The sequence below is a fragment of the Alosa sapidissima genome, chromosome 24, assembly GCF_018492685.1.
Source record: "Alosa sapidissima isolate fAloSap1 chromosome 24, fAloSap1.pri, whole genome shotgun sequence".
NCBI classification, from domain to species: domain Eukaryota; kingdom Metazoa; phylum Chordata; class Actinopteri; order Clupeiformes; family Clupeidae; genus Alosa; species Alosa sapidissima.
In genome coordinates this window covers 18,234,271-18,255,786 of record NC_055980.1, presented here as the reverse complement: position 1 = coordinate 18,255,786, position 21,516 = coordinate 18,234,271, and the positions used below count along the sequence as shown (strand labels likewise).

Below are 21,516 nucleotides of genomic sequence, written 5' to 3'. Positions count from 1 at the left end.
GTATTTCAAATATGTCAAATTTGTAGTTTCTTATGTCTCATTCCGTCAAACTACAGATCCGCTACCCGATCTGGCAAACTTACATAGTGCGGTTATAGCCGTTAGAGGGCCGCGAAGCGAATGCAGAAGTGCCGTTCACCCTGTTACGAGTTGATGAACCACTGAAACAATTTTGGAAACATTATTTTAAGGTGCAAAAAACTCTTTGGTGTTGCTTTAAAAGTCAGCCTTTGACCACAGAGGAAATACCAAATACACCATAATGAGTTGCATTTGTCTCCACTGTGTGGCACTGTAAGCACATTTCGGAGTCATAAATTGTGTTCAATTCCTCCCTTTGGTGAGAGTGCTTGCCGTTTTTATTCACTTACCAGGTCCCCCGTATGATAAGCATCCCATACACCAGGCTGCCTTTCTCTCTGCTAATGAGGAACAAAACAAAAGGACAACACAAACAAGGCCACATAGTACCTGTTACAGTGGTTGATTAATGTTCATTATGATGTTAATTTCATTTCATGTTTAATAATGTCTGTGTCCGAAACAGAAAACATCCTGCCTTCTAAGATAGCATTCAGTGGCAGTGAGGCATCGAGGCATGTCCGAACAAAATATTTCTATGAAATATTGCCTTCTAAGATACCTTTGTTTGGCTGAATTTTTAAAAGCAGCGTAGATGTATCCTTCATGCTGCCTTCAACATCCAAAATTCTATTTAATTGTGAGCAGCTGTTGATGCAGTCAAACGTTATGTTATTCGGCTTTCTGGTATCCTGGCAATGGCTTTCTGTGTTGCTATTTTGTTAGGCTGTCCGAAACAAAGTGTGTAAGCTGGTACCTTGATGCTTGCTAAGGCAAGTGACTCGTTCATACCAATACTGTATGTACAAAAAGCATAGAGGTGGTCTTGTTGCTAACACTGACTGCACATATTAAGTTAACATAAACATAAAAGATTCAGATAGGGACTGACTAGAATCCAAGTATGATTCGAGTTGTCATCAACACATCATCACGTCTGCAATAGACACTCTTCCATTGGCCTGGATAAAATACTTGAGGGTGACTTTTACTACAGAGTATAAAATGATGAGGCCCGTGATATATGTAATTTTCTCTATATCAAGTCAGAGTCCTTTGATGTCTTGACAGAAGCTGTTCTGAACTGTGAAAAGCCCAGTGACTCTGGGCAGTGGCATTCATCAATCATCAAGGCCAGTTCTGCGTGAAAAGTAATGTGTGTTTGTGTGTGTGTGTTTGGGTTAGGTGAGTGTGTGTGTGTGTGTGTGTGTGTTGGGGGCAGTTGTGTCAGTCCTGCATGGAGAGTAATGAGTGTGTGTGTGTGTTTGGGTTAGGTGAGTGTGTGTGTGTGTGTGTGTTAGGTGAGTGTGTGTGTGTGTTTAGGTTAGGTGAGTGTGTGTGTGTGTGTTGGGGGCAGTTGTGTCAGTCCTGCATGGAGAGTAATGAGTAATGCCCACACTGGAGCTCCTCATTAATCAGCATTTGGGTCCAGTGGGAGCCATGAAGGAGGAGAAGTGATGGAGCTCATGAAGCCGTCATTATTTCACCCCTGATTGAGCCACACAGCTGGGCTCTCACATGGAGACTCTGAGGGGAAGAAAGGACTCATAAGATTAATTGTTTAACAAGTGGTGTCACAGCGTTTCAATTTTCTGAAACTAGTGATAAATAACACATTTTCAATTCATAAATGCTTCATAATAAATTCATGAATGCTTCATAAGGCTATGGTCACACGTGGAGAAAAGATTGTTGGCCAGGGCATATTTTCAGTCTAGAAGTAAAGTTGACCTTGTATTTGCGCACCCTGAGTTTTTTTTTCCATACTAAAAGAAGCAGAGATCTATGTGGAAAATCCTTTCCTTTAAGTCTCCGCTGCTGACAGTTTATTCACCGGTGTTTGGGGATGATAGTATTGAACGCAGAGCTGAAGTCAAGGAAGAGTAGTCTGACATAAGTCCTTTCTGTAGGAAGAATATCCCACTTGCAAGGTCAGTATATCCTACTCGCAACCTTCAGTCTCACTATGTTCCTGTGTAGACGACAACGAAAACAATGCAACCGGTGATGGGTTTTATTTTATTTTTTTTAACCCTTAACCCTCTAGGCGCCACTGTCGAGTTTACTCGACAAGATGCGGTACTGAATAAAACGGCCGATTTAGTCAAATAGGGTGTCATATTTCGTTCGACATCCACTCCACTAGGTGGCAAACATGTCATACGTCATCCCCGAGTCCGAAAAAGGTCCTGGTTTAAACAAAAGTTTTGAGCTACAGCGTATTGAATCAGTGCGTGCAATACCGGAGCTAGTGTGCGTGTGAGCCACTTAGTCAGAGCGATATTGTCAACGTTAGCGAGTATTTGCATTAGATTATCGTCTAATGGCATCAAAAAAGTTTACCTGAAATGAAGTGTTGGGTCTTCTATTCGCGGACCCTGATTCTGAAGGGGAATATCTGCCTTCAGGAAATGACGGTGATTCGTTTAGTGAGGCTTCAGATGCGTCCCTGCCTTCAATGATGCAGCTGGACAAAGTGAGAGTTTACTCCATAGTTTAGCTTACACCAAGCACAAACGTTGAATCGTTTGCCCAATGTCACTGGTGGGAATAATGTTTCACGGGTTCGGAGTGTTCATCGGGAAGTTAGCAGGGTGTTAGTGGTGTGGCGAACAAGGCTGGAGGTAGCCTAATAGCGCTAGCTTCTGTCTTTTGCCTCTCCACAATCGCGGCGACAGTAACGTGGTGGAGCCTTTGTCTAATGCGACTGGGTATGTTAGACGAGGTCGAAGTGCTCATAGGAGAGTTAGGGGGGAACGTAGTGGCAGTGTGGGGAGTCGCAATGAGAATGACAGTAGGCCTAGTCCGAGCTGCGCAAATTCTCTCCACTCGACGCGCGCGAGGCAGATCTGGCCATGCTGCTCGCATGGTGGAGGTGGTGACACGCTCTCTCCCTCTCCCTCTCCCCCCCACACACACACACACACACATTAGGTCATGCATAGTCTATCACAAGATGATGGGAATGCCGGCCCTGTATGGATAGGGAGTCATTATCTCTACAACAAAAGGCCTGCTACATAAAAAAAAAAATGTCAGCCATTTATTAGTAATGATTTACACTGTTGATTTGCTATCTATTTCCCTGATCATTTAGGACATACACTATGTGTTCCTTTTTGTGTGTTCATGTCCTTGTGATGTGTGTGTCTTTGTCAGCTAAGAAAAAAAAACATCAACAAAAACAACAAAAAGAAAAAAAATACTAACATTGTCTCTTGTCTTGTCTCGTCATCTCACTCCTGATCTGTGCCTTGCCGTGGCAAATGAGCTTTTGAACTAAACAGGTCTTGTCTACTTGTGTTTGTGTGTCATCTGAATAATCTATATGTGCCCCATACATGGAATCAGAGTGCCTACTGTATGTAGTAAATGGAAAATCTCTACAGCAAAAGGCCAGTCTACTGCTACATGCATTTGGTTTGTTTCGGCCATTTATTAGTAATGATTTACACAGTTTGTTCACTACTTACTATTTACCTGAGCATTCAGTATTGTGCAATATAGCATACAGAAGGTGAGGGACATTTTGGGGGGAAAGAAGTGGTGCATTTTATCATTCAAACATGCGACTTTTCATGAAAATTCTATAATCCAAGATGGCCGCCACCATATGACGTCATAATATGCAAATTAGATATAAACATTTAATCTCTACATAAACTTTGGGTCATCCTTAATATTTCTCTAATTTACAGAAAGTCTCTATCTCTTATCACTTTTAAGATATAGCCTTTTGAAATGAAGATGTCAAAATTGATCGTTTCGGAAAAAAACCTCTGGCGCCTAAAGGGTTAAAGGTGTAGGTTTTTGAACATTCTAAGTTCCGCAACAATTGAAGGTTCTAAAATTCTATGTTGAATTCAATGAACCCAGATATTCTTTAGAATGTTAATTTCCCAACATTCCCGTCACACCGGTGTGACGGTACTCCTTTAAGGTTTAAGTATATTTTTTGGGCTTTTTTGCCTTTTTGGACAGGACAGTGGAGAGTGACAGGAAGCAATTGGGAGAGAGAGATGGGGTGGGATCGGGAAATGACCGCAGGTCGGATTCGAACCTGGGTCCCCATGTGCACTCAGGCCCGTATGTGGTACGGGCGCTGTAGCCGGCTGCGCCACAGCGCCCCCGGTGATGTTTTTCTGCGTTTGACCCTGTCATTTAGACGCAAACGGAGGTTTTATCCCCCCGCAGTTTTTGGGAAAACTCTGTTTGTTCGTTTGCATCTAAAGAGGTACAAACGGAGATTTATGTGACGAGGGGGAGATTTTTAGTCGGTTCAAAAGATGAGGAAGTGATTCATTGCTGTTGTTTATATTTTCGGGATTCTGATTGGCTAACATACATTTATTTACATTTACACGTACAGGTTTGGCATGCTCTTGAAGGCATATACCCGGGTTAGTGTAAAGGAAAAACGTTTCTGAAAACTGACAGGTGTGCACAATGTTATTTTTGAAAACGGAGAGGGTGAAATGTCCGTTTATGAAAAAAGCCGGCCACTTGTAAACTTAGCAAAAGTCTCAGACATCGAGAAGCAGGATCAGTTTACATCCTGCATCCTCAGCACAGAGGCAGGCTAACGAAACCCGGCTAGCAATTGTTGCAAACGTGTGTAATGGCAGAGCCAGCGAAGAAGCACCGAAATCCCTTGATGGAAGATGCAAAAAAAAAGGAAAAGAGATTCAGACCGAGCACGGGCTCACACACGTATCGACGTACAGACGCTAGGGGGAGCTTCGTAGAGAAAAAGCACTCAGGCTTGCCTGGTGTCCCTTTAATGCTCTGAATTCGCGGCTAACATAAAATCCATAACTTTTTGATCACCAAGTTGAAATTTCCAGGTCAACCACAAATAATTTCGCTAGGCCTACTTTTTAATATCATCCGATAACTAATTCAACGCGAATCCGACGCCGCAGATAGCCCCGCCCCGCATTCGTGGTATAAAGGATGATGCTGCGCTGCCCCTCATCAGATGACATTCGCTTCTCGCAGATTGCGAGCCATCACTACTCTGCGCAGCTCGACAGTCATCGCTCGCTTTCATTTAACTGCCTGCAGGAGGACACATCCAGTAGCCCACCGGATCAGCCTCTGCCGGGCATGATTGTCGACGTTTCGGTCAGTTTAAGAGCTGTTAGACGAAGCTACCAGAAGCTTTCCAGCTTACTGGCGTTTTCTCTTTTAACAGGCTGACACCTATCGTTAAGTTGTTTTCGTCGCTTGTTCGCTTGCCACCAGGTTGCCCACCTAATGGCTCTCTCGAAGCCCACTACACCAGCTCTCGTCCAGGAAGCCACATCGCGCGCCTGCCCTGCCGCGTGTGGTGCCCTCATCGCGGCCAGGGATGCCCAATTCCCTTATGTGTAGTGTGCATGGGCTACAAGCACGCTCAAGAGGCATTGACTCAACCTGAGAGTCTTAAAGTGGCCGCCACTCAGAGCGTCGAAGAGCAGCCGTGGTCGAACCACGAGGGAGACGACGAAGACATGAAGGCCCCCGGAAACCCTCCAGGGCCCGGCTCTGCTCAGTTGGGCTGACCAGTCCGAGCAGAACACAGCGGAATTTGCGCTGGATCTCCCCCCGCCACAGCACGACCTGCCCTGCACGGTCGAGGAGGTTAACTTGATGGACGAGTCGGAGGGCTCAGAGGAGGATGACCCCCTCCCCCCGGCCCAGAACACAACGTCCGGGTCTTCCACCCTGTCTCATGCCGTACTCTTGGAGGTGTGTGAGCGGGCTGCCTCCCGTCTCAACGTCGATTGGCCGGCACTCAATAACCCAGCTGACCAGGAGAGAGACGTGTATGACGGCAAACTCTTAGGCTAGCCCCCAGGTCCTAAAAAACAGCTGTTGCCGGTGCTTCCCATGTGCGCTAAGCACATGAAGCACCACCGGAGGGACCCACTGGACCTGAAACACGGTATCACGGGGTTGGACGTGAAGGACATGGCCGCCCTTTGAAAGTAGCCCCTCGCCGCCTCCCAGACCCCAACAAATGCCATCTAACCGCCCTCAGCATACTCCTAAAAGGGCCAACAGACCTCGCCGTAACGGTCCTCGCCCAGGACCGCATCAGCCCCAGCAGCAGCAACAGGCTAAGCCTTGAGGTAAGATGTCTTTCGCTGCCGCCGTGGCTAAGAAGCCACCCGCACAGGCCGTTCCCAAGAGGAAGCGGTCTACCTGACCATCGTCTCTCCAGTCCAGGTTCCCAGGCTGCCAGCCCATTGGACTCGCAACTGAGTGTCTATCCGCTAAAGAGGAGAAGACTTGAATTAGGTGGGGAGTGTTCCACCTCCCCAAGCCAGAGCGCGCTCATGGGGTGAGACTTGGGAATGTTCAGTGCACAGGCAGTGTCACCACACCGTTCGCACTACACCACTCACACATTCTCAATAAAGGCTACGGCCATGGTGTGTTTGAACATAAAAAATCAAATACCAGAACATATGAGGCTAAGGCCAACGCTGTCAGTGGTTCAGCCACCAGATGGCGACAGTGCAGCGCATATGAGGGCGCTCACTCCTCGCGCTCATACAGGCACTCAGGTGTCGACGATGGGGCGACTGGCTCAACACGCTGCAGCGTGGAAAGCCACGTCCACCCCCGAGTGGGTGGTCAGGACAATTGAGAAAGGCTACCGCCTACAGTTCGGTATAAGGCCCCCGCGTTTCAACGGTATAGTCTTCTCTCAAACGGAAGAGGGCTCAGGCCACTTCCTAGAAGAGGAAATCAACTCTCTTTTGTTAAAGGGAGCAATTCGGGAGGTTCCCCCAAGCGAAGCGAATCATGGATACTATACCTGATATTTTTTCATACCAAAGAAAGACGGCTCGGTCCGTCCTATTCTGGACCTGAGGGTGTTAAACAAACATTTGAGACGATATCATTTCAGGATGTTAATGTTCAACACTCTTATCACGCTCAATACAACAAAACGATTGGTTTACATCGATCGATTTAACAGACGCTTTTCACCACATTGGCATCTATCCCCCACACAGGAAGTTTCTACGCTTTGCTTATCAAGGCAAATGCTACTAATTCACAGTTCTCCCATTTGGGCTTTCCCTCAACCCCAGAACATTTTGCCTGTGTGTAGAAGCGGGGTTAGCCCCCCTACGCATTGCTGGGATAAGAATATTAACATATTTGGACGACTGGCTCATTCTGGCCAGCTCCAGGGACCAGGTGTTTCGAGACACACAACGGGTGCGGGTGCACTTAAACTCCCTAGGCTTCATGGTAAAAGGGCAGGACGGTGAACGGTGTTTGGCCGGACTGGTTAAGCTCGTCACACATAAATTACCTAGAGCTCCTGACTGTTTGGCTAGCTCTCAAACATTTCCTTCCCCGCCTACAGGGCCACCATGTACTGGTCTGCTGCGACAACACCACCGCAGTAGCCCATATAAACCGACAAGAGGGAATGCGCTCCTCGGCCCTGCACTGCTTAGCACGCGACCTGTTGCTGTGGAGCAGGCCACACTTTATGTCGTTACGTGCAACACACGTCCCAGGCATAATAAAAACGGGGGCAGATCTGCTATCGAGGGGGAACCCGCTGTTCGGAGAGTGGTGTCTCCACCCTCAGGTAGTAGAACTGGTTTGGGCGAGATACGGCAGAGCAGCCGTAGATCTCTTCACCTCGCGCAAAAACGCCCATTGTCCTATGTACTTCTCGCTTCAGGACAAGAACGCGCCTCTCGGCGTAGACGCACTAGCCCACCCGTGGCCAAAAGTGCTCCTCTATGCCTTCCCCCCTCTGAGTCTGATTATTCCCACTCTCGCCCGAGGGAGGGAACAGGGGCTTACGCTGATTCTGATAGCACCCAGATGGCACAAAGCCCCATGGATGGCGGAGATAACCCCCCTGCTGTATGCGCACCCGAGGGCGCTCCCGTTACGTTCGGACCGGCTATCACAGGCGAACGGGGAAATTCACCACAAGCATTCAGATCGGGTGGCGCTCTGGGCTTGGCCCGTGAAAGGCTGAACCTGACTGCGCTGGGATTACCGTCCAACGTCGTGGCTACCATTCAGAGCGCAAGGGTTTTCTCCACTAGGTCTCTGTATGACTATAAGAAAAGTATAGTCTTTGAAAAGTGGTGTGACGTGCATCATTTAGTGCCATATCAGTGCTCTGTCTCAGACATTCTCAGCTTTTTACAAGACGGTATAATGGTAATTTATTTTACGGTATAATGGTAAACCGCGATAAAAATGTTGACGATAATAATTACCGTTTTCATTTCAAACATCATGATTATCACTGTTGATTACCGCGGTGTGGAAACCGTGTGTTTAATCCTTCCCAGCTTCATCCGAGCCTGCTTTTGACATACAGTAGGCCTGGTACAAAACTGGTACCCTACTGATTATGTTGTTTAATTGATGGTTTTAACTACGATTCGGATTAGGCTACACCTGATTTTAAAAGGCGGAACTTTTTCACCGCAAAATGTGCACTGTATCATGTAGCCACTCTGCTTCTTTTTATGTTCACGTCCACATTAATTCCATTCCACTCATGTTATCAGGAGAATACAGTAGCCTAAAGTTTTATTTTGAACGCTTACTTTGGTCTCACTCATTGCATCCAAATAACAGAAATAGCTCCAAGTTATGGTAGGGTAAGGTAAGCTATAAGCACATAGCCAATTAAACATTAGAAAACGGGACACTTTTTGAAACTATTTCAGCTTGTGTAGGCCTATCAGTGCTTTCTGAACATATTGAACACACTTTTAGAAATACCGTGATAATTTTGGTCACTATAACCGTGAGGTTAAATTTTCATACCGTTACATCCCTAATCAGCGTGTCACTTTGGTTTCAATGATGACACGGTGGGTCAGCACCCGTTAGTACGCAGGTACATTAAAGGGGTGCGACGCTCGTTGCCAATCTCGAAAAAGCTCGTCCCGTCATGGGATCTCCCTTTGGTTTTGGATGCGCTGTCACGGCAGCCCTTTGAGCCTATTGGGGATATAAGCTTGAAATTGCTGTCACTCAAGACAGCCCTATTGCTTGCACTAGCCTCTGCCAAATGTGTTAGTGACTTGTTAGTGGCATGTATTTTCGGTGCACGCCTCATGCCTTCAGTTCTCTTCTAATGGGGATAAGGTTTTTCTCAAACCTAACCCAGCCTTTGTACCGAAATGCTTCCCTACGTTGCGAGGTGTTGGGAGCTCATAGCCTTTCACCCGCCCCCATTTGCATCGGCGGAAGAGCAACACTTTATGCCCGTTCGAGCCTTGAGAACATACATGGACAGGACTAAGAGTTTTAGGCAGAGCGACCAACTCTTAAGCTGTGTCTCAAATCGCGTAATTCTGCACTTACAATACCTAATTTGAGTATGTGAGGGCGTTCACACTGAAATTTCCAACAACACGAAGTGCGCTGTAAGTACCCGGATGGTGTACTCATAACGGTCAAAAGGCTGAGTGTGCAACGCTGGACACTTTTCGCCCTCAACGGTAGCCATCTTGGCTACGAAGCGAAAGGGGAGGGACTTACAGGTCCATACAGATGTAAGTTATAATATGACATTTAATGCAAATGATCTATATTGTTGTTTTACACGCAGTACTATTATATTGTTGCCCGATATACACCATAACTATTAAATCAGCGATTAGTTTTAACTCGGTACAGTGAATGAACTCGCAAAAGCTAGCTAGGAAGCATGATCAAAATGGTCATATTTAAGATGTTAAAGTGTTGCATGTCTATATTTAGAGGTTTATTTCACTATTTTGGCAGTCTGTGCTTTAATGGTAAGAGACTTTACTGTAGTTCAGGTAACGTTGCTTGATGTCAACGCGATACACGAATAGCGATTGACTCGCAAAAAGCTAGCTAGCTAGGAAGCACGATCAAAATGGTCAAGTAGAAGTGTTGCTTGTCTACATTATTGGAAGCTAAAGTGGTGCATGTGTATATTAAGAGGTTATACACAAATCCGGCGAAACTACCGGAAGTAAGCAGGCGCCATTACTGAGCTGTTGCTGGGTATAGCGTTGCGCCAGTGCCTCCTATTGGATTGGTTGTGTCCACTGGGATAACAGCCCGCGATTTACGACTGTCTCGCTACTTCTTTTATAATGTCGAGTGGGAAAACATGTTCCGTTTTCAATTGTTCCAATAGCAGCAATAAAATTACCAGTTGGAACAAAAAAAAAAATGTGAGATACACAAAATACCCCGGGGTTGACTGCCCCCTGTCTGGTCGTTACACGGTTTGCACAGATAGCAGTTAGCTGTAGCAGCTACCTTACCCTTTTTTTTTTTAAATGTGAAAATTAGATAAACAATGGTCACAAATGAAAAACATGAATTTGTTTATTTGATATCCATTCATTTATTTATTGTTGCCAAATGGACAGATATTTTTATAGTTTCCTCGTTAGCTAGCCTAGCTAGCATAGTTATTGCTTACGTTAGAGCTACAGTAGTTAAGTAGATATAATATCAACCTAGTCCCAATTATGTCTTTATTTCCTCATTCTCTACTCTAAGCTATTTTCATAAATAATCTGTAAGATCGCTTGTACCTTCATCTGTGACCGGAGGCCACTGTCTAACATCATCAACCCAACAAGCCATACTGCCTGGCTGTAGCCGTCATTGAGGGTGCGTTATCACGGAGGTTTGTTTACATACCAGTAACAGCTCAGTAATGGCGTCGCCACAAGATGGCAGCCTCCACAGAACGCTCGTCGGATTCGTCTATTGTTCGTCGGTCTGTAATTGAATGACCTGTAGCGCGAGTGCAGGTAGGTAAGGGTTTTCAAAATGGGAAACGAGGTAGGCTGATGTGAACGCGATAACGTGAATGCTGGCAGTCACGTAAAAACATATGATAGAGCCCGTTAATGGCAGTCTTTACTGTACATTGGTGATATTATTACAGATTTGAGAGTCCGTTGTCGGTATGGACACCAGGGCCCTCATACTATGGCGTGCTGCCAATATCTCCCTGTTTACAGGAAGACGAAACGCTACCATCAATGGATACGAGTAAGTAAACAAAAATGAGTTATTAAATCAACTATAGTAAGCATACGTTTATGAACTATTAGTAAGTATGACCTAAAGTACATCATTGGAAACTATTTAATGAAAGTGTAACTATTAATTTACATTATATTATTAACTGTTTTCTGCATTGCTATGTCCACATTTGTTTTCTTTAGAAACTTCATATCTGAGAAGAGGCTGGGAGGGAAGGTGACCCCAGCCTTCTGCAAAAAGAAATGGGAGAACCTGAAACCAATACGTTTTCATAAAACGGACTAATTTGATGCAATTAATAACGTCCATGTTTAGTCAATATGGCTGCGGTGAAAACATCTATACCTACTAGACTGTCTGATAATGCCACCTCCTGACAAAATTGCGTTGGGTGTTTTTTTTTGTTATGCTGTCATTTAATAACAGGATCTGAAGTGCCCCAAAACTGGAGTCAGCACAGAGGGGGGTGAGGCCACTGCCGCTTCTTGGAAGTGGTACACATTGATGGATGAGGCAATTGGGGGCAGGCCATCAGTGACACCGCCGGTCCTCATTGCCTCATCCACAGTGGCAGTGGCTTCACCCCCCTCTGTGGTGACCTCTGAACAGGCCAGTACCTCCATGGCATCCACCCCAAAGAGGCGGAGGGTGGATGTCATGGAGATTTTTGCAGACATGGAGAGGAAGGAGGAGCAGTTGGAGGCGGTGTTGCTGGACATGCAGCGAGATAAAAAGGAGAGGGAGGAGGCCAGGCTCAGAGAGGTCAGGGAGGCTGCAAAAAGGGAGGAGAGGAGGATGCAGCTGATGATGGAGAGGGAGGACAGGCTTATCAGAGAGATGAGAGAGAGTGGGAAGAGGAGGGATAGGGCGGCGGCTGCCAGGGAGGAACGCTTCCTGGCAGTCCTAGAGAGGCTAGCAAACCGATTGTGACTGGTTGTAAATAAATGCTATAATTAGGAAAACGTTACGCAGCATTCTTTCTGTTTTTGTTACTCTACATCTTAAGACAATATCAAGTGAATATCAAGTGAATGTCTACACACACCTGCCCACACACAAGTTCTTTTAATTAGCCAAATTATTTATTCAATTAAACAAAGTTGTGGTCAGGATTGTAACCGATCGAGCTGCCATCCTGTTTCTCTCCTCTGCTCCACAGACGGCACCTGGAGGTACTGGCTGGTCTCCTGCTGCACCCTCCCGGTTAACCTCTGGCTCCAGCAGGTCCCCATGGCTTAGGCAGATCGTCCCCTTAGAATTATAGGGTTCTATCTACGTTCTGAGTAGTTCTGAGATTGAGCTTCAAAGTCTTAGAATTCCATAGAGTTATACTGCTAAGTGGAACAAACCTCTTCAGATATAATGTTCAAAAATGTATACAACTACAAGAAACACCTCACCTCATATTCTTAAGGTGTCACAGAATAAGAATATGTAAACAACTCAATTTTGACAAAAATGTCAGATAGAGCCTTATAATTCTAAGGGGACGAGATGTTATGGAGGATCGTGCAGCAGGTGATGACCTCCGGTACGAACTTCACGTCCACCTCCAGGGTCTTCTGAAAAATGGACCTCCATCTGGATGGATCCCGAAGAACCTCTCCACAACACGCCTGGCATCTGTCAGGTGGCTGTTGAAGCGAGCCTGGAGGTGATTGCTGCCTGTATGGGGTCATGAGGCGGATTGGGTGGCTCAGGCAGGGGTAGCCACCATCCCTGATGATGCAGTACCCAGGTGGAGGATAGGCTTGGGCATAGTACACAGGGCTATTCTTCAGGACCCTGGTGTCGTGTACTGACCCAGGATAACCAACAAACACATCCACAAATTTGGCAGTGTGATCGCAGATGGCCTGCAGCTGGATTGAATAGAACAGCTTACGGTTGAATTATGCATAACATTAGTCTAATGTAGGAATACAATACAAAGACCATAAAAAAGCAATAGATGCATCTACATACCAGAAGATGCTCTTGTTCAGCCAATTCAAGCAGAGCTCTGCGTTGACGTCGAAGTAGACCCCATGTCGCGATGAAAGTCGCCATTCCAAAAGTTTAAAGGTCTTGCAATTGTAACCGACTTTAAGAGTTGATTTGTCAGCATTTATTCCTGGTCTGGAAGACAACAGACAGGGCAATCGATGGATATGCAGACGAAAAAGAGTTCAGGCATCCCCTTTCCAGACTTCCAAAACGTGAGAAACAGATAAAAATACATAACATAATGTAAGCTATATACTGTTCAGTACATTTTGTTCCAAGATGATCCAGTGTGAAATAAACAGCCTACAATAGTAGTAGCAGTGCACTTGACTATAGTATAGGTTATAATATACAAAACATGAAATAAACCGTACATTAATAAGAGACATGACAAATCTTGGTTTTTACTAGCCTAGAAATCTAGACGCACCCTAGCGGCGGCAAATTAATTTGCTCAGCCTGTACGTCTAGTATCGAACCATAGGGATTTCTATTGGCTTAGCACCGTGGATGTTCTCCAATCACAGCGCTCTATTTTGTTAGAGAGTCTTAAGGCGGGCTTAACAGGATAACGACAGTCCTGCGACTGTGAACAACAAGGAAGGTGGCTATGGCGAACGAAGAGCGGTTGTTTGAATCGGCGTTGGCGTCAACTTTGGAGGAGTTGGACTTGTGCTTTTCTTTGAAAGTTGAGCAACACAATGCACTTAAGTCATTACTTTCGAAGAAGGATGTATTTGCCGTTTTGCCGACCGGATACGGATATGGTCGTAGCGCTGGCCTATTGCATGCCTAGGCAGTTTGAAAGACAATTCTCAGCCCGCCCCTTGGATTAAGCGAGGTGAATGGTTCGATGCCAGACTATACATCTCAATGATATAGGATGGCCCCGCCAGGCTAGGTTTTTACATTTTCTAAGGCAAACATACCTGGAAGACAACAGACAGGGCAATCAATGGATATGCAGACGAAAAAGAGTTCAGGCATCCTACAAAGTAATGCACCCGTTAGCACCCAGTCAAAAGGGCTACTCAGATAACAATCGATTTTCTTCAAATGAATTTACGACGCTAATTTGCATATTCAATCTAATAAAAAATAACGGAGGTGTCACAGAACATTCTTACATCATATAAAAGGATAATATCTTAAGTAAAATAAGAAATACACAGTTTTAAAGCATTTCAACTTCGCAGGATTTACAAAGCCAGCTTACCCCTTTCCAGACTTCCAAAACGTGAGAAAGTCTGCAGGTGTGTAACACCAATTAATGCCCCATCGGAAACAATAGCAAAACCATTAACAGAACCATTAAAAGATTAACACATATTACAAAAGAGACAAAACTTTATTTACACTAAATTATGCCTTTGCTACACAATGACAACAAAAGCTGGCTAAAATCTTGGCGCGCTCACGGTCAAAATCAAAATACGACGTTAGTCATTCGTCATTTCCGGTAAGTGTATAGGCGGAGTACCCGATTTGAGACGATACTACTTTGTTGAAAATTACGCTCTACGGACGTAAGTGCATAGTGCTCATAGTGCATGATATCGAAATGTACTGACGGAAGTACGACATTTGAGACAGACTCCTTGTCTCCTGGCCCCCCCCCCCCCCCGCGCACGGGAAAACCCATTTCGAAACACCGGTTTCTCATTCGGTCCTGAGCGTTGGATCTGCGTGAGTCACATCCCTACGTTCGTTACACTACTGTCACTTCCCTCACGGCTCAGCCCTGCTCGGGCGATCTCTAGTCTATAGACTACATGGCCGATAACACATAAGCATATTCATAACCATAGACACATTCCCTGGTCATGCTGTCCACTGAGTGGGATTATATTGTGATTGTGCGTATAACTTTGGATGTGTCTGGCACCACTGCGCTGAGGGGACACCTTGGCGTGGAGACCATCCGAGGCTGACAGTGTCACGGTAGGCAAATGGGCAATCAGGGAGCTGTCCAGATCTTTCCCTTAGGTGGATCTCGAACACGATGATGAAAGAGAACTAAAGGTTATACTGGGTAACCCCAGTTCTCTGAAACATCGAGTGGAGAGATCGAGAGAATTGTCTACTGATGAGGCGCAGCACAGCATCATCCTTTATACCACGGATGCAGGACGGGGCTATCCGTGGCGTCGGATTCGCGCTGCTGTCTGTCAAAGCCAGTCTTGTGCAATTGGTTGCTTCTGGAGAGGTCGGGTACGGATGTCCCTCCCTTAGGTGGATATCTCCACTCGATGTTTCAGAGAACTGGGGTTACCCAGTATAACCTTTAGATTTGTATGGAAGGCTATGTGTGTCAGTGAACTTAAAGAAGACCTTTGTCTGAAGAACTTTGTTGCCATCAGGTAATGCTGTAAAAAAAACACTGAAGTGTCCAGAAAATCAATCGTGTCTGTGTGTGTTGGTTTTAAGGGCCAATCTCAATTCTCTGTTTTACCCCTTCCCCTTCATCTTACCCCTAGCCCTTGTCCCTCGAAACCGAGTGGCAAAACATAGGGGTGAAGAATATTCCCCTTGGAAATGAGATACCACTAGCCAATCATAAGGGAGAGCTGGATTAACACTTGAATTAACGTAATTTACAGAGATCGTACCACACTGAAAGCTAATATTTTGTCACTAGCAACCTGTCGTCTGTCAAATAGGCTATAATTGCATTTTCAGCTCGGAATAAAACCGTTCAGGAATTATTTCAACAACAGCTGAACGTGCCTATGTTCGTTCGCAGCCTACCTTGGTCCGGGTGAATGAAACAGGGATGGGGGACAAAATAAACATGCAGTTTGCTATGTAAACATCCCACAACTCCTTTGATATTTTACAATAATATCCAAATGCATCACCAATGCATCATTACTTGACATCAGAAGCAATCGCTACCTGCCTATGCGAAGAGTCGGCAGCAGTAGGCCTATGCAGCATTCATATCAGACAAGCGGTAAAAAAGTTCAGCGAATTTAGCTGTTGTTGGACTTTACATTTCTGACATGCTGCCAATTTGCGGGGTAGACATGGAAATATGTAAAATGCGAGACATTCGCACAAATAATGATGTGCTGTTAACATTCACAAAACAGTGATTTTTTGAAAACTTCCTCGTGAAGAACAGGACCTTCAATATATGGTCACAAGATTGAATGCAACATAAAACAATTACCATTTTAATTTTATAATCCTTATTAATGCCAACACTTCATGTCAATGAATCTCTCGGTGTGCTTATTTTTCCGGTGTGAGCGGTGTATGTTGGGTATTTCTCTTACCCCTCGGTTTCAAGTAAGCTCCCGATCTTACTTGGTTTTAAGGGGTATCTACCCCTTGCCCTTATCCCTACCCCTCGATCGAAATGAGAATTGAGATAGCCCTTCGTCTCACGTGCACGCGCAAAACTAAGGGGAAAGGGGAAGGGGTAAAATAGAGAAATGAGATTGGCCCTAGAATTTATACATTTGTGGTGGTTAATGGCCGTGTACAGGAAAATGTTGTCATATTCTGTAAATATTCCACAAGTCATTTCAAGCCTAATAGTGTAATTTTTTAGTGTTCGGATTTGTAATAAAATAACTTAATATCAGACCATGCTGCTGCCAGTTACTGCCCGGTTGCTAGCAAGCTAACTAGCCTCCAAGCTAAGGTAACATTTTATAGATTTGGTTATGGATTTAGCAGATGCCTTTTAAACGGAGAAGTGTAATTTCTTTGAAATAACAACTAGCTGAATATCATTACTGACATTAGTTAAAGTGGATAGTTTATACTCATGTGAATTTGCAACAGTATATTATGTTTAAGCGAAGTCCTTCAACTACTAGTCACTTGTTAGCGCATAGCTGTATTGCCATAGCTACTCCCATCCACTTGTATAGCGTTTTAAGCTAGCGTTAGCTAGCTAGCTAGCTCAGTTCACATGACTAATTAAATTATTCATATGTCTTAAATAATGATTCATTGATATCAAACATGATTATAGACAATAATAATGTGAACACAATTATGTTTTTGTTCTTATTGCTTATTAAAAGAGAAAGTTTATTTAGTGATGTAAGGTGACACTCCCACTTATGCAGACCGGAACTGTCCCGTTTTGCTCCAGTAACGAATTACGTTGCTCTATCTTGCTAGTAATCAAGGATCTTTGGTGATGGTGTTGAGGATGTTAGGAGAGGAAATGAGGATTGATGGATTTTGGTTAGATTTTTTTTAAATCCACACTGGTGATTGTGGGACATGGGATGGCCAGATATACCAGTTTGTGCCACTCCATACTTTTCACTTAGGAATGGGTCTCATTCACCTCTTGAATGATCCCTTGGTAGATAAAGTCCTCATACACTAGTGCACACCATTTCCCCATAACATCTGGGCTGTGCCACTGGATTTCTTCTGGTGGTGTGTTGGGCATTGTGTGTGGTTTAGCTGTGAGATCAAAGCTGAAGATCTTGGTCTCCTGGCACCCACACTGAAAATTTCCAGTGGCAGAACAAATGCAGCTCACACGGCAGAGAAGCTTTCCAGGGGAAGGAGCGATCACCTGGTAAGATCTTCATAGTAGATGGTATCAGTGGATGACCAGCTGGCATTTGGCTCACAGTATTCTCCATGATGTAAAACACTCTGACCTTAGACTCTCCCTCAGTCAGAGCCTGGAAAAGGGACAATGCGGTTGGAATGTTTGCTCCATGACTGACAAGTCTGTGGGCCCTCCTCTTCAGTGTGCCTCCACACCATCTGGCCTCAAAGTAATTCCACGTACCCATCTTGAATCCTTTCTTGAATATCTCTGTGGAGAACAGAAATAAATTGCCACGCTGTTTGTACTGGGTACAGGGACCATAACTGAAAAAATAAATCACTGAGACATCCGGCCATCACTCTTTAACAAAGCTCAGCACTGGCTCCAGGTGTTTCCATATGGCAGGAGGCCCCTTGAATCTGGATGATGACAGCGCAGAAGGAAAAGGGAGAGGCCTCCCCGCCTACAGTATATAGCACACTCTAATGTGGAGCGCAACCTGTTGATGCACCCCAGTGTACCACTTGCACTTCTTTGTTGTGCTTGCAGCTGTAATTCTCAGCCAAATCAATATACAATGCATTCACCAGGTGGGTCACAGGTTCGTCTTCAGGACTCGCAAGAAGGTAAATTGCTGCTGAATGTTGAGAATATGGCGTCTGAACTTTTGCAAAGAATCATTTAACTTTTCCACTAGCTCTTCTTGTGAGCACTGAAAATCCTTTTTTAGTCACCCTGTGCTTTCCAGGGGAACGGCCTGTTAACTTGGCCCCACCCCCCCGGGCTTCAACCCTACAACACCCCAGGTAACCACTGTGTTGGCAAACCCCGCCGAAGTCAATAGCGACCCCATTGTAGGGACCGGGAGGCCCACCACCTTGCATGTTACAGCCCCCACTGCTCGGAACACAGCCGCCACCCCCACTGCACCCCTGCGAATTTGGTCTCTGCATTTATCCCATCCGTGAATTAGTGAATGTAAATTAACTGTCACACACATAAACATATTTACCCCCATCTACAGAACAAATTAAATGCATTTTTAAATCAGTCACAATGGTGACAAGAACAAACAAATGAAATGAATTCTTAATTAGTCACAATGGTGACAAGAACAAACTAATTAAATGCATTCTTAATTAGTGGTGACAAATGAAATTGGTTAGACCTGGAGTGTATGCCTGGTGGGCCCAAAAGCTGCACAAGACACACTTCATCCACACTCCTTTGGGACTGGAATTTCAAAATGGTTCCATGCAGACCACACATAAATTCCTCTTCTGATGAGGAGTTCTCAACTTTCACCCTTTTCCTGGGTGTTTTTTTTCTGGGCTTTTTGCTTTTATTTGGACAGGACAATGAAGACAGACAGAAAGTGAGTGGGAGAGAGAGAGAGATGGATTGGTCGGGACATGAGCACAGGTCGGACTCGAACCTGGGTCTCCGTGGGTGCTTGGACCCATTCATGGTATGGGCGCTGTGTAGCCTGATTTTCTTTCTGATGTTTTCTCCTTTTCGACGCGCCTTCTCTTCCAATGCCAGTTTCCGAGCGCCTCTTCTTCCTAAGGAGGAGAGGACCCGGGCTGGAGAGGAGTTGAAGAGCCCAGATGGATCAGGACGATCTGTGACTTGGGAAGGGGCAAAGTCACAGTCCTGAATAATGTTACAACTGTAAGGCCATATGCCTGTACACTAGAAGCTCGCCTGTATGTTTTTCTGTGTTGCGGCTGTAGGCAGGACCTGGAATGTTGTGAATACTCATTCCAGGTCCTGGAATGAGTATTCCAGGACCTGGAATGAGTATTCATTACTCATCCAGTCATCACTCGCGGAATTCACCATCCTTTAAACGGAACAAGGGTTTTGAAATCTGTGTGTGTGTGTGTGTGTGTATAGATATCACTTGCCACTGGCAATGGGCATCTGATGTCCTTTTCCTGCAGCTGTGTAGTTGGAAAATGTTTCTGCAATCACATCGTGGGGCTCCTATTAAGGTTTTGTACCTACGTCATAATGTCATGTGACCGTTTGTTTACAACTAGAGTGGTAGGCAAGAATGGTAGGCAAGGCACTGCAGAGAGTGGTAGGCAAGCCTACAACAGTCGGGTTGCATAGGCTACACATAGTTACAAATAGCTTCAAAATTGAAATTTTAATATCAAATATTGACCGGGATGCCGACCACTTGTGTAGGCCCTAACAGTTGGTTTTACAATAAGAAGCAAAAAGGCGACGAACGACCGTTTAGCCTACCTATCCTCGTGGTTGTGGAGGATGATCGTTAGCAGCTGTGAAGTCTTTTATTCGCAAGATAGCCTAATGGTGTAGCCTACTGTCTACGAAGACGTAGGCTAAAATACAACTATCTACAGTCATCCAAAAATGAATTGCCAGAGACAGGCTATGAAGGGAAAAAGTGCAGCATTTTAAACATGGCAAGATTATTTTTACCGGAACAGTTTGTTCTAATTTGTCTCGTGAAATTTGTGCTTGTGGACATCAATCACCTATCTTCTGTCCTTCTATTTCAAGTTATCATGTGTGTCATTTGATTATATAATCACAACAAATGCTAATAAATGAAAACAGAATAGGCTTTTGTGCTATAGGCTAACGTTACAGGTCACTTAGGCTAACTCCCGTATGTCAAAATAAACTGATTTGATCCTAATAGTTTAGCGATCACACAACAACTTAACACAGCAACCTCAAACACCACTGTTGAACCTAGGCTACTGCTTCAGTCATGTAAGAAATAAGCAGTTTATGAATTATCTTTACCCGTTTAATCAAGTCCACATGACCAAAATAACAACATATTTAAAGGCTGAGCTAGCATAACAGCCTAATATAGGCGATGCTGCAATGGATAACTAATAAAAAGTTTCATACAATTAATGAACTTTATCACTCACATTCTGAGTTTTTCTGGGTGGTTATATATCCATGCAGATCGTCTTGGAATAAGCCATCGCTGTTATATGATATAATATGTTACAGGATTCATGACTAACGCCATTAATGTTATGATGCTGACTGACGCTGGCTATAACAGTAGCTTCTAGGCTACCATTTTAAAGTCTGCTGAGTCTACTGCCTACCAAAACCTGTCGCTGTTCAGTTGAAGTTAAATGATCAAATATTGTTTGATTTTGTGTCAGCTTTCAGAAGGAAGACATGTTCCTTTCTGGTCAAATTTCACAGCTTCTAAGAAAGGCTATCGTCTTCGTGTAAACCGAGTTTTGAACAGAGAAAAAAAGTTAGGCTACCATTAGGCTACATGCAGGTTCTCCGATACAGATCAATGCACCAAATCAGATTTTAGCGAAACAACGTTCCTGTGACAGGCTATCAAATATTGAACAATGGGATAACGTTTCATCATCACCTTTATTGATGCCTGAAATGTTGACATTGCTGAAATACAGAGATGTAGCCTACTGAGAGGCAACTGCAGACAACGATATTCAATGGGTTCAACTTGTCCCTTGCCTACCAGCTGGATGTAAACAAAGCTATAGAACCTAGAATATGTCACATGAAAAACGTTAATAGACCCTTTCAAGAGAGTTCCATTATCAGCATCATAGTTGGCCCCACAAGGCTTCCGTTTTAACATTCCATATGTTATCTTAATGCAGAGGAAGTAGATTGGGAAACTAAATAGAACGTTCAAGCAATGTTTTTGTTTTTTATTGTTGAAAGGGTCCATACCAGACAGCACATTATTTGCAGCTCGGTGTGAAAACTGTTCCTTCACCTTTGGCCTGCACAAGTGATTTACAACGATGGCACATAGCCCAAGAACACAGGTGGGTGATAAGTTTGTTTATTTAACGCCGGTGATCCACTAGCATGCGATGCGAACTCAGCGACGCAGTATCCCTAATAATTTCTAT

General features: G+C 44.6%; 1 long non-coding RNA gene across 1 annotated transcript; it reads left to right on the top strand.

Moving 5' to 3' along the window:
• The first annotated feature begins 1,271 nt into the window (after nucleotides 1-1,271).
• Nucleotides 1,272-21,516, top strand: LOC121700678. The gene is made up of 3 exons (XR_006027274.1): nucleotides 1,272-1,292; nucleotides 11,806-11,808; nucleotides 21,442-21,516. It is a non-coding gene; the product is annotated as an uncharacterized LOC121700678 (long non-coding RNA).